Source organism: Perognathus longimembris, chromosome 2, assembly GCF_023159225.1.
Source record: "Perognathus longimembris pacificus isolate PPM17 chromosome 2, ASM2315922v1, whole genome shotgun sequence".
Classification (NCBI taxonomy): Eukaryota; Metazoa; Chordata; class Mammalia; order Rodentia; family Heteromyidae; genus Perognathus; species Perognathus longimembris.
In genome coordinates this window covers 94,180,916-94,193,378 of record NC_063162.1, presented here as the reverse complement: position 1 = coordinate 94,193,378, position 12,463 = coordinate 94,180,916, and the positions used below count along the sequence as shown (strand labels likewise).

The 12,463-nt window shown below is 35.2% G+C and overlaps 1 protein-coding gene across 3 annotated transcripts in view; it reads right to left on the bottom strand.

Annotated features, from left to right (window-relative positions):
• Window positions 1–12,463, bottom strand: part of Crppa (CDP-L-ribitol pyrophosphorylase A) — a 211,939-nt gene that overhangs the window by 83,906 nt on the left and 115,570 nt on the right. The gene's annotated exons all lie outside the window — the stretch shown is intronic.

The following is a 12,463-nucleotide window of genomic DNA, read 5'->3' as shown; positions in this document are numbered from 1 at the left end:
AGGGGTATAAGAAAATAAATATATTTAAGACAGATTCTCAGCAAATATAAAAATAGTATGATAAATCCTGATGAACTTATATTATGAAGGAAGAAAGGGGACAAAGAACATTGGTGGGGGACTTAATTGTAGTACATTATATATATGCATGGAAAGGCCACAATGAAATCTTCCCTTGTACAGCTAATGTATGCTGATTAAAAAATATATATACATATATATATACACTGTCCCAATAGAAATGTACTCATTACCAGACTTATATAACAGTAAACCCTTTGTATATCACCTTTATAAAAAGAATAAAAACTTTAATTTATAATCTTAATTTATAATAATAGTGAAACATTAAATTGTGTCAAATCAACAACCTAAACAAAAGGACCTTTCAGAGTGTGGTATGCAAATTATTTTAATGGTCCATATTTCATTACATTTTATATTGCCCTAAATATAGGCTGCAAGCCTATAAACAAAAATTAAACTCATTTTAGGTCTTTTTCAATTTGTATAGTTTTCCATGAAAAAATATTTTTGTTAAACAATGAAAAAAATTAAAGCATATCCAATTGTAACCATTCATTTTCTCCCACTTCTGAATACCTCGCTTACAAGGTTTGCCCATACATAAAATTTGTTATAATCATTCATATCATGATCTAGACAATCTGGATTACAAATATCAATTCAAATCATTTTTTAAAACAGAAAACACCAAAAAATGCAGACGGTCTTAATAGTGTGATTGTAACTGAGAAGCTGTGCAGTACTCTTTTGAACACTATTTTTTTTTCTATTTTGTTCTTCTGTGGAATTCCAGAATGATAAGGGTGACTACAAATTATAAACAATGGCAAATGCACAATAATCACAAATGTCATTATAAAACACCCATGTTGTCCCTTTCCATTACAATCTAGAGTCTAAAAGGAGCTGCTATAGATATGTTTGTTATTAAACCAAATTATCCCCAATAACATAGTGCATATAATCATCATTATGCAAAACATCATAAGAAAGTTGAAGCTTAATTAAAGCATATTTCCTTGCCAGGTATCAGAATAATGGCATGGAGGGAAAACTAATAAACTTGTCATTTTCTGTACACAAACATATATACCAAACAATATTTGATTCTTTTCCCACTGAATTTCAGTGGAGAAAGTCCCTCCATATTCCCATTTTGATCCTAAGAGCATCAGAAACATTCTTGCCTGGGCTGGCTTTAAACCTTGAGCCTCAGATCTCAGCCTCTTAAGTAACTAGGACTGCAGACATGGGCAACTAGTACATGGCTTAGAATGTCAAATCATAGAAATGCTTTTGGCTTTATTTTTTTTTAATCTGGTTCACTTCCAATTCTTGTCCTTCAGCATTCACATGGTGCTCTCTACTGGATTCAGCTAAACTGTATTTTAGAGTATTTTTAGGTAGTATTCCATAAATACATATAAATGAAAAAGAGCTCCTTCACAGAAATAATATTGATACAAGACACTTTACTTCCAAAGAGTTGAAAAGAAATCACAACCATTAGAAAACTCTTGAATTTTTCAGACTATTTATTCAGTTCCTTCTCATAGCCTATGCTTTATGCCTATTTTCTTTCATTTCTCAAAATATAAATTATACAAAAAGTTAAAAAAATCTATTCTTAATTTTTCACTGATAATAATGAAGGAAGAGTTGCAGTGGGAAGTTCATAGGAAATTAGATCTCTCCCACTTAAGTTTCTCTACAAGTCCAAAAAGAATGCTAACAGAATACCAATTGTCAGTCATGAGCTTCCTACCTCTTTTTTCCATTGGCAACTCTTTTCTCTAGAAATACTTTTCAAAACCCCTGAGAGAAGGGAATTCTTGGGTTATTTGTTTTTAATGCCATCAGTCTTAATTGTCTCTAATGTGACACCATCAAATTAAAGCAATTATTTCATAATATTAGTTTCAATAAACTGAATTAAAACAATGTAGTCTACTTACAAATGTAGGCACCTCCATAAACATAATACCCTAGTTGTAACATAAAAAATATAGTGTCAAAAGTATTCCTTATAATTTGATGTGGAGTGGGGAAATGATAGGGTTGTTTAACAGAATATTGGCAATAGATATTCAACATTTTATTTTTATGCCAGTAGTGGGGCATTGCACTCTTGCTTAGCTTTTATGCACAAGGCTGGCACTCTACCATTTAAGCTGCATCTCCACTTCCAATATAAATATTTTAATAGCTTATTTTACTATTATCAGAGTCTATCAACTTTTATATTTTTGTTCAATTAATATTTTCATCTTGGAAAGAAGCTCCAATGTATTTAAGCCTGATATCTAAAAATCATGTGGCCATTTTATAATTGGATCAATAAAAGTAAAAATTTCAATGATTTGAGAATGGTTACATAGTTAAAAAACAACAATTTAAATTTATAATCATATTTAATATTTTATTCTATATTTTGACATTCATATTTCTATTTTCAGCAATGAACAAAATTAGAAAATAATGGTGCAAATGGATTAAGACAGTTGATATCGACCTAGTGCATTCAAAAGACAACTGTACATGGATATAAATTTCCACTTATTTAGTTTCCCACCACTTTACTATAACTTTTCAGCTGTTAACACTCACTTCACAAGTCTATACACACACAATTATACATGTACATAAGCACATGTGTATGTTTATAGTGTATGTATCATGTTGAAGCATCCCCGATCTATGTAGTCCATCAATACTTAATGTAATTCAGTACTTAGTCTACAATATTTGTACTGTGCTATTACCGGGGCAGGCAAGCTCTGATGACTTTTAATGATCATTACCACCTAATATGACCTTGTGTGATGTCCTCCCCCGAGAAAGGGTGGAACTTAGAAACTTGTTTTTGATGGACAGAATACAGCAAAGACAACAAGTTGTTCCCTGGTAATTACCATATAGAAGAACAAAACTTCAGTCATAATGTTTCTCATTTCTGGTTACACTGCTGTTACAAGACACTTTGGGGAAATATTCTTGTGGCAAAGAAGAGGCAGATCTCCAGGCACAAGCTCATGAACTGATAAGGAACTGAAACTAGTGAGTGGAGAGGTAAGTGAGCTAAAAAGGGAACCATTCTCACTCAAGTGCCTGAGGATGAATGTAACCTTGAGAGAGACCACAGCCAGAGGACACACACAGATTGTGAGATGATAAGTGTTGTTCGGCTCCTACATTTTGGTTATGCAGTAAAAATTAATGCATACACTGAATAATGGAATTCTGTTCCTTGAGAATTTTTCATGAGGGTTAAAGGATGGTTATCTTCGTGTTCATATGTTAAGTCACTTCCTTTTCATAAAAACAGATAGCTCTCTAGCAAATTTTTGTGTCTAATACTGCATTTCACTTAGATAAGCCTAAGTAAAATGATTATACTGCCAGTGCTTAATCAATCTACCAAGGGAACTAACCAGCCTCCCGAAAACAATTGTGTTTTTCAAACTTCCATACTGTATTTTATCATCTTCATACCTTCCCAAATGACTGTGAACTATCACAGCCAAAGCCATGTTGAAAGTGAAAAGCATTTTAGTCTCATAAACATTCCCATATCAAAAAAAGCTGATTAGTCTGAGCAGGGTGTTTGGGGTTTAGGTAACTGGATTCGGTGTTGCATGTTTGTGTGCATGCTACAAGGTTCATGGAAAATATTCTGTGTTTAGTAAATAATTCCCAGTTAAATTCCAAGTAATTACTCATTGCAAGAAACAAAGACTCACCTCTTCTAAGCTCATTTAAAATTTTTGTAACTTGATAGCATATACACATTTGTCCTACAAATGATCATGCCAACTTACAGAGGCACTTCTATGTAAAGAAGATACTGAGCAAATGGGGGCATGTGAGTTAGAAAGACTGATGTTTTATCTTGCAAATTTGGTCTAGAGGCCCAAAGGTATACTAGAGGGGCTGAACTAATTCATATGCTTATTTTCTTTTTCTTTTTTCTTCATTTTTTTTTCTTTTCTATGTTTGTGGTATTGGTGGATGAACTCAGGGCCTTGTACTTGCTAGGCAGGTGCTGAACCACTTGAACAAGGCCCCAGATCTTTTTTTCTTTAGTTATTTTAGGTAATATCTCATGATTTTTCCTAGGCTGGTCTTGTTTATGCCTCTTGTGTAGCTGGAATGACAAAGGCATGTCAGTACATGAAACATTTATTAGTTCAGATGAGGTTTGACAAATGTTTTTCTAGGCTAGCCTCAAATTGCAATCCTCCCAATTTCTTCCTCCTTAGTTACTAGGATTAGAGGCAGGAGCCATCTCCAATTATCTATTTCTTATTATGTATTTGTGTGTTTTTTTCTTTATTGTCAAAGTGGTGTACAGAGGAGTTACAGTTTCATATGTAAGGCAAGTACATTTCTTATCCAACTTGTTACTTCCTCCCTCATTTTCCCCCATCTCCCTCCTCCCCACTTTCCTTCACCCCCATGAGTTGTATGGTTGGTTTAAGTATCACTATTGCAATGGTTTGTCTTTTTACCCTTTGTCTCTCAATTTTGGTGTTCCTTTTCCCTCCCCTGGTTCCAATACACATATATACAGTATCCAGGGTACTAAGATCAGTTACAGTAATAGCAGGGGTAAAACCACAGGAAGGGACTATGAGAGGAAGAAGAGGTACAATTTCACATGGCATGTTGAAAATAACTACAACAACGATATACCATTTCATAACTTGGAGTTCATTTCACTTAGCATTATTTTAGGACACAAAGCAAATCTGCACAAATTCAGAAACACTGAAATCATTCCCTGCATTCTCTCAGACCTCAATGGAATAAAATTAGAGCTCAATACAAAAAGCCACCACAGAAAATCCTATAAGTCATGGAGACTGAACAATACATTGCTGAACCACCAATGGGTCATTAAGGAAATCAGAACAGAATTTCAAATGTTTATGACATTAAACCAAGATGAGCACACAAATTACCAGCTCCTCTGTGACACAGCAAAGGCAATACTCAGAGGAAAATTTATAGCTCTGATCGCCTACATCAACAAATTGGAGAAATCTCAATTCAACAACTTAAGAAAGCACCTTAAGCTCCTTGAAAGAGAGCAACAAGCCAAACCCCAAGCCAACAGATGGAAGCAAATAATTAAAATTAAATTAGAATTAAATGACTTATTGTCCAAAAAAAACCATAGAAAGAATCAACAAAAACAGAGTTGATTCTTTGAAAAAATTAACAAGATAGACCCCTAGCAAATCTGACCAAAAAAAGGAAACAGTACACCCAAATAAACAAAATCAGAGACGAAAATGGAAACATCATCACAGAAACAACTAAGAAATAGAATATAATAAGGGACTATTTTGCAAACCTATGTGCTAACGAACTTGAGAATCTGGAAGAAATGGACAAATTTCTAGCAAAAATTGATATGCCCAAACCTAACCAAGAAGATTTAAACCTACTGTTTCTTAATATTTCACTATGAACATTTAGGTAAGTTACAAAGAGAGTCATAATCTCAAGGATATTACCTGGATAAATATCAGAACATGCACAGAAATTCCAAAACTTTAAAAATAGAGAAGGATGATACATTTAACTTAGGTAGAATGGTCTGTTAATATTTTTTATAGAAGGCTGACTTACATAGCTTCATCTAACTTAATAATGTTGCAAATGGTTTCATCTGACAATTCTGTCTTATGCTTTGGAAATGTACATTATGACTCATAAATCTTTCAGAAAAATATTAATCAACGATTTAACTACCTGTTTATAACTTCCATATATGTAGCTATAGTTGATAGAACTACAGAAAAGTAGAATTCTGGAGCAGGGAGAGGATGTTGGAGGCAGATTCTGCTGGAACTAAGCTTGGTTTCCATCACCCCATCAAGGAAGCCATCTTTCCCAGTGTTCTCATTCTACAAGGATGCCCACTAAGCTAAACATTGCTTTCCAAAATCCTGTCTCACACCATATCAAACACAGTAGAGTGATAGCATAATAGGAATATAGGAGAAAGATTACATGGATTACTAGATGGCAAACCTTCCTGCTCACACTCATGCTTAGTCTTTTCTTAGGCCAAGCCAAATAGATCTCAAGTCTCTTTTTGCTGTTTTCTACTTTATTTTTATTATGATGTCTAAAAAGAGAAAAGTTCCTTCTCTAAACTATACTAAAATAAATTACCTTGAGTGACTAATTTATCCAGGAAATAAAGAAAATAGTACAGGTGAAATCTGTGGGCACATATAGAAAGAACAAGCAAACTGATTCACTGCTGGTTTGTATTTGAGTGACAGATACACAGAACCATACCTCAGCTGAGCCCGATCTTCTCATTGGACTCAAGTTTTAATGTGCACATTCTGACATCTGAATTCTACAAATGGAGAACCTAGGACCTAGAAACCTCTATTATTTGTCCAAGGCTTTTTAGCTGGTTTTCTAGTTCAGAAGGCAACAGACACTAATTCTAGAGAAACACACACACACACATACACACATACACACACACACACACACAAATGTGTTATGGCTTTTGTAGAAAACTCTAAATCTCTGAGCATGTAAAACACACACATTCAGTAGAAAACTGTCACAGGGCCTTATAATTTTATTGGCTTTAAAACTTTGATTATCACAGCAGTTGTCATGTAAAATTTTATAGAAAAGGTAAATATTTGCAATGAAAGTCATTATAAAAATACTTCAGACTGCAATAAAATGAGATCTGAAAACTCTAAGCTACTGGTGAGAAAATTATACCACCTTCATAGCTACATCATCAGATCTAGATTTTCGCATAATTAAACCATTTAACCCCAATGTAATTTTAAGTCATGGGCCTCAATGATTTGTATAGCCAAGCTACTAAAAGTGGCAAAGAACAGTACTTCTTTTCAGTCTGTTGTTTTAATACATAGTCTCACTGTGTAGCCCAGGCTAGGCTTGAATTTGTTAGGAACAAGCTGGTCTTAATTTGGCAATGTACCTGCCTCAGTCTCTCAAGTGCCAGGATTAAAGTGATATACCACCATACCTGGCTAGGAGTAATAATTTAGAGATTAAGATTCTTCACATGGAATAATCTATAAAATCCAATTTTAAATAGCCACAGTTGTTTATATATGGCTATTTTATTTATTTTTTATTTTATTTTATTTTTTTTTGGCCGTCCTGGGCCTTGGACTCAGGGCCTGAGCACTGTCCCTGGCTTCTTCCCGCTCAAGGCTAGCACTCTGCCACTTGAGCCACAGCGCCGCTTCTGGCTGTTTTCTGTATATGTGGTGCTGGGGAATCGAACCTAGGGCCTCGTGTATCTGAGGCAGGCACTCTTGCCACTAGGCTATATCCCCAGCCCTATATATGGCTATTTTAGAAAGAGACTTGATTTAAATTCATCCAACAGAATGTAAGAACAAACTATGTTGCACTTTTGAACATAAATTTCTTTCCAAATTCATTTACAATCTGAGGAATTGAACACTTAATGACAAAAATCAGAAAACTTTGCACTATGTGTAACCATGTCATGGATGTATACAATACATAACCACATTACACAAGTTTAATAACTTCACCCATAAGTCTGAGTGAAAACTGCCTATCAATAAGTTAGTTTGGGGGCTGGGGATATGGCCTAGTGGCAAGAGTGCTTGCCTCGTATACATGAGGCCCTGGGTTCAATTCCCCAGCACCACATATACAGAAAATGGCCAGAAGTGGCGCTGTGGCTCAAGCGGCAGAGTGCTAGCCTTGAGCAAAAAGAAGCCAGGGACAGTGCTCAGGCCCTGAGTCCAAGCCACAGGACTGGCCAAAAAGAAAAAAAAAGAAAAAAAAAAAAAAGAAGTTAGTTTTGATTACTTCATTTTCTTTTTGAGATTTTTGAAGTATTTTTAAATCAATTTGAGAAAAAACTTAATCAGTACTTTACTACATTGACAGAGCTAAGATATCAAGGGTATTTAATAATTATTCTTTATTATCTGGAAAATGCATACGTATGACCCATACCTGTCATTCAGCAAAATATGTGACAAATCTGGAAAGCATATAGAAATAAGAAAAACATACAGAAATAAATAAAAGAATACAATTAGATTTAAACTCAGCAAATACAGAAAGTTCATATGTGTATCAACGAAGCATATACAAATTGGGAGTAGCAGTATTAATATCTTTATAAAGCTTAATTCTGTTTAGGTATAAACATCCATTAAATCATTGTGAAGGGGCAGCCAAAAGCATTAAAAAAACATGTCATATATTATCAGAAATACATGAGGCCAAAAATAGGTAAATCTTCCTCATGCCAGTAATCACACACACACACACACACACACACACACACACACACACACACACACCACCCTTTGAAGATATATGCAGTCTACCAAGGCAGAGTGCTTAACACATCGAAAAACCTATGCAAAGAAGCAGCAGTTGAGTCTTAGGAAAATGCTTAAAAATCTAGCAATGCTTCTCTAGTCAGACTTCAGGGATACACAATAATGAAGTAGAAAAACATACTAATGGCAATCAAAAAGAAGGACTATATTTAAGGATCAAAGCCCAATGCATGAACACTACAAAAAGTCCTATCTCCCGCAACTTTAAAAAAATCACAAACCAACACCATTTTGAATATGTAGGTCTTTAAGTTGCATGGTGAATAGAAGTACTATTTCATATGTCTTCTATGCTCTTAGTGTTCATGAAATGTGTCAGGTTAGAAACTCCACATTGAATACACTGATGTAAATTCTATGCACATATGAAATGCACTGATGTATACTCTATGCATGTATGAAATGCCATTACAAAATCCATTAAAAATTGTGAAAAGCTGTGTGCCAGTGGCTCATACCTGTAATTCTAGCTACTTAGGAAGCTGAGATCTGAATATCGTGATCCAAAGCCAGCTTGAACATAAAAGTCCATGGGAATAGCACAAAAATCCAGAAGTGAAACTCTAGCTCAAGTGGTAGAGCAGTAGAAGCTCAGGGACAGTGCTCAGGCCCCTTAGTTCAATCCCCTGGACTAGCGCAGGCGCACACACACACACACACACACACACACACACACACACACACACAATTGTGAGGGGGAAAAAAGGGAGTAAAAGAGTAACAGATGTGGGAAATGTAACCAAAGTATATTATTTACATATGTAAAAAAAATCACAAAGAACCTCCCTTTTAAGGAACAATTTACATACCAGTTAATTTTAAAAATGGTTATACTAAATTATCTTAGTGGAAAATTCACATAGAAATAAGACTGCATCCTGAACTGATGGTTTATTTCCTGAGGTTCTAACATGAACAGCATTTTTCAAAGCTCTCTATAGGAAACATTAATCTGAAGAGTTGCCCAAGATTAAGGGGCTTCAGGAGGAAACAGTACAATCCCTTTTTATACTTTGGAGATGTGAAATGCTTATTATTGTGTGTGGTAAGGATTTGTGAGAAACACTTGCCTTTAGAAAGTCTGTGTACTTCAATTTATTGATGCTACTTTTTAACCATAACCCTCTCCACCCCTGTTTTTTGGAATTTTAGCAAGGATTTATTTTAGAATAATAGAATAGAGAGAATTTTAAAAATCATTTTTAAGTGGTTGTGCCAAGTATTTTCCATTGAACTACGCAGTTTATGTCTACAATGTATATTGACCAATGGTACTCTTTTCATGATTGCCCCTAATACCTCAGAACCCCACTCATTGATTTTCGTGATTATGTCGGAAATGCCTTGAATTTTATGATTGTATTCTCCCCTCTTCCTCTCTTCCTTCTTTTATACTAAGTGAAGTGAGCCAGAACCAAAGAAACATGGACTCTATGGTCTCCCTCAAAGGGAATAATTAGCACAGGTTTAGGCTAGTCACAGCAGAGGATCACAAGAGCCTAATAGCTATGCCCTTATGAATGCATAAGATAATGCTAAGTGAAATGAACTCCATGTTACGGAAATTACAGTTATATCACTGTTGTAATTACTTTCAACATGCCATGTGAAACCGTAGCTTCTATTATTGATGATCCTCTTGTATCCCCTACCTGTGGTTGTACTTGCACTATCACTGTATCTCTTCTGAGTACACTGGATACTGTATGAACTAGTATTAGAACTAGGGAAGTGAAAGGGAATATAAAAATCGAGAGACAAAGGATAAAAAGACAAATGACTCCAAAAGCAATACTTGCAAAACCATTTGGTATAAACCAACTGAACAACTCATGGAGGGAGAGGGAAAGGGGGAAGGGGGAGGGAAGAATGAGGGAGGAGGTAACAAACAGTACAAGAAATGTACCCAAGGCCTAACGTATGAAACTGTAACCTCTCTGTACATCACTTTGACAATAAGAAAAAAAAGAAATGTAAAAAAATAATAAAATATTTACTTGTTAAAAAAATATGAAACATTTCTGCTTCCAAAGCTGACCTGATAGTTAAAGACACAAATGACAGTACCTTTCCATAGCCTTTACACACTATAAACTAGGGGAATACACTCTAATCTTAGATAATGGTTTGGGGTAGTTAAGATGTGTTGTGTATAATATTCTAAAACATTCCCTTTTCATGGCATATCTAATGGCACTTCATAGGTCCTTAGTTGTCTGTTGTGATGGAGTCATACATTGGACAGTGTGTTAGGTTATTGAGGTAACTTACACTAATGTCCTTGAGGGGAAAATTAAATGTATACAGATTCTGCATTTTAGATGAAACAATACATATGAATGTAAGCTATCTTCATTTGATAACATAAATGAGATATGAAATTTTATGTACTTGTAAACTCCTTTCCACTTTCATAGCTTAGTAGAGTTTATTTTCAAGTCTCTGCTCAAAAATGCCAAGGACCTGATAGCAAGCAATGGGTTTCAAAGGCATCTCCTTTCTAACAAGTCCACTTCTCCAATAAGGAAGTTCTCTCAGACACAGCTACATAGGTAGGTACTGCGCAACACCCCATCAATATGCACAGCATTCTGGGCAGGGAACCATCTGTATTAAGACTTCCAGACCCAGCAGATAGAAACAGAAGATATCCAGTGAAGTTTGACTTGTATATCAGCTACAAAGAACTCAAAATGCACATATGTTCCCTATAATATTTGCAAAATACTTGATAGTGAAAAATATGTATAGTTTATTTGAAATTCACATGTAACCAGTATTCAGAATTTTACCTGGCAAAGCTACTCTTGAGGCAAAACCAACAGCAGCCTATCAACCTGACTCTGCCTGGTTTATATCATGGAGCGAAGAGTTCAAAAGAGTTCAAAAATAGTTCTTTGCTTTTGAAGTATGCTCCAGTAAGCTCTATATTGATGGCATTTTATTATAATGTGGCATGAGCAGTGTCTACTAATAAGAACTTTAAAAACACAAGGGAAATGGATGTTGGTGACTCACAAATGCAACCCTAGCTACTCAGAAGAGTAAGATCTGAGGATCACAGGTCAAATCCAGCCCAGGCAGAAAAGTCCATTGGACTCTTATCTCCAATAAACCACTCAGAAAAATCTGGAAGTAGCCCAGTGGCTTAAGTAGTAGAACACTAGACCTTGAACAAAGAAGCTCAAGGCACCCAGGCCCTAAATTCAAGCACCAGAAGTAAGAGAAAAAGAAAACATGAGGGAATAAATAAATAGAACTTATTAAGGAGGAAATGTTTCTGACAAAGCATATAGAACTGGGTTCTAGCTCTGCCAGTTAACCACCCTTGGGCAACAATATGTTCCACCTGGTCCTTTGCTTGTCTTGATTCTAATAATCCTGACAGCATCAACATTTCCATTTCCATGATCACAACCTGAGTTAAATTTGCCACTTTCATGCTGACTGAAAATAAACAACAACAACAAAAATCAACAACCAGCAATGTCAAAGTTAAAGAAAACCAAAAGACTAGTTCAAACACTGCCTTTATATTATTTGTTTGGGGGACTGAGTGGGTGCAATGCTGCCCAGGACAGTGATGGGTTCCTGTGATCCTCCCACCACAGCCTCCCACATATCTGAGATTACAAGTGCCTCATCACTCCTGATTTTCTAGTCCTTACATTAAATAAAAATTCATTTATTTAAGAAAACAAAATGTTATGTGCAGGTGAACAATACACCTTAAATATTTTCATAAGTTATAGCTGTTACTTATCATACATGCACCGTTTAAAATATCTGTCATTCCTTACATGACAAAGTACTAAAAAGGCAACTGAATAAGTGGCTAAATAAGCATCCTGTGTGATACTTTCAAGGAATTATAAAGTAGTCACAGGTTTGATGAAAGCTATCTGGGCACAAAAGGCAAATCTAGCTTCCCTGAGAGGCTCTCCAAATAGCTTGTTTTGAATAGCATTCCATTGCACAAAGAATTGACAATGCTATTTTGCTTGGAATTTAACTCCTATTATTAAAGAAAG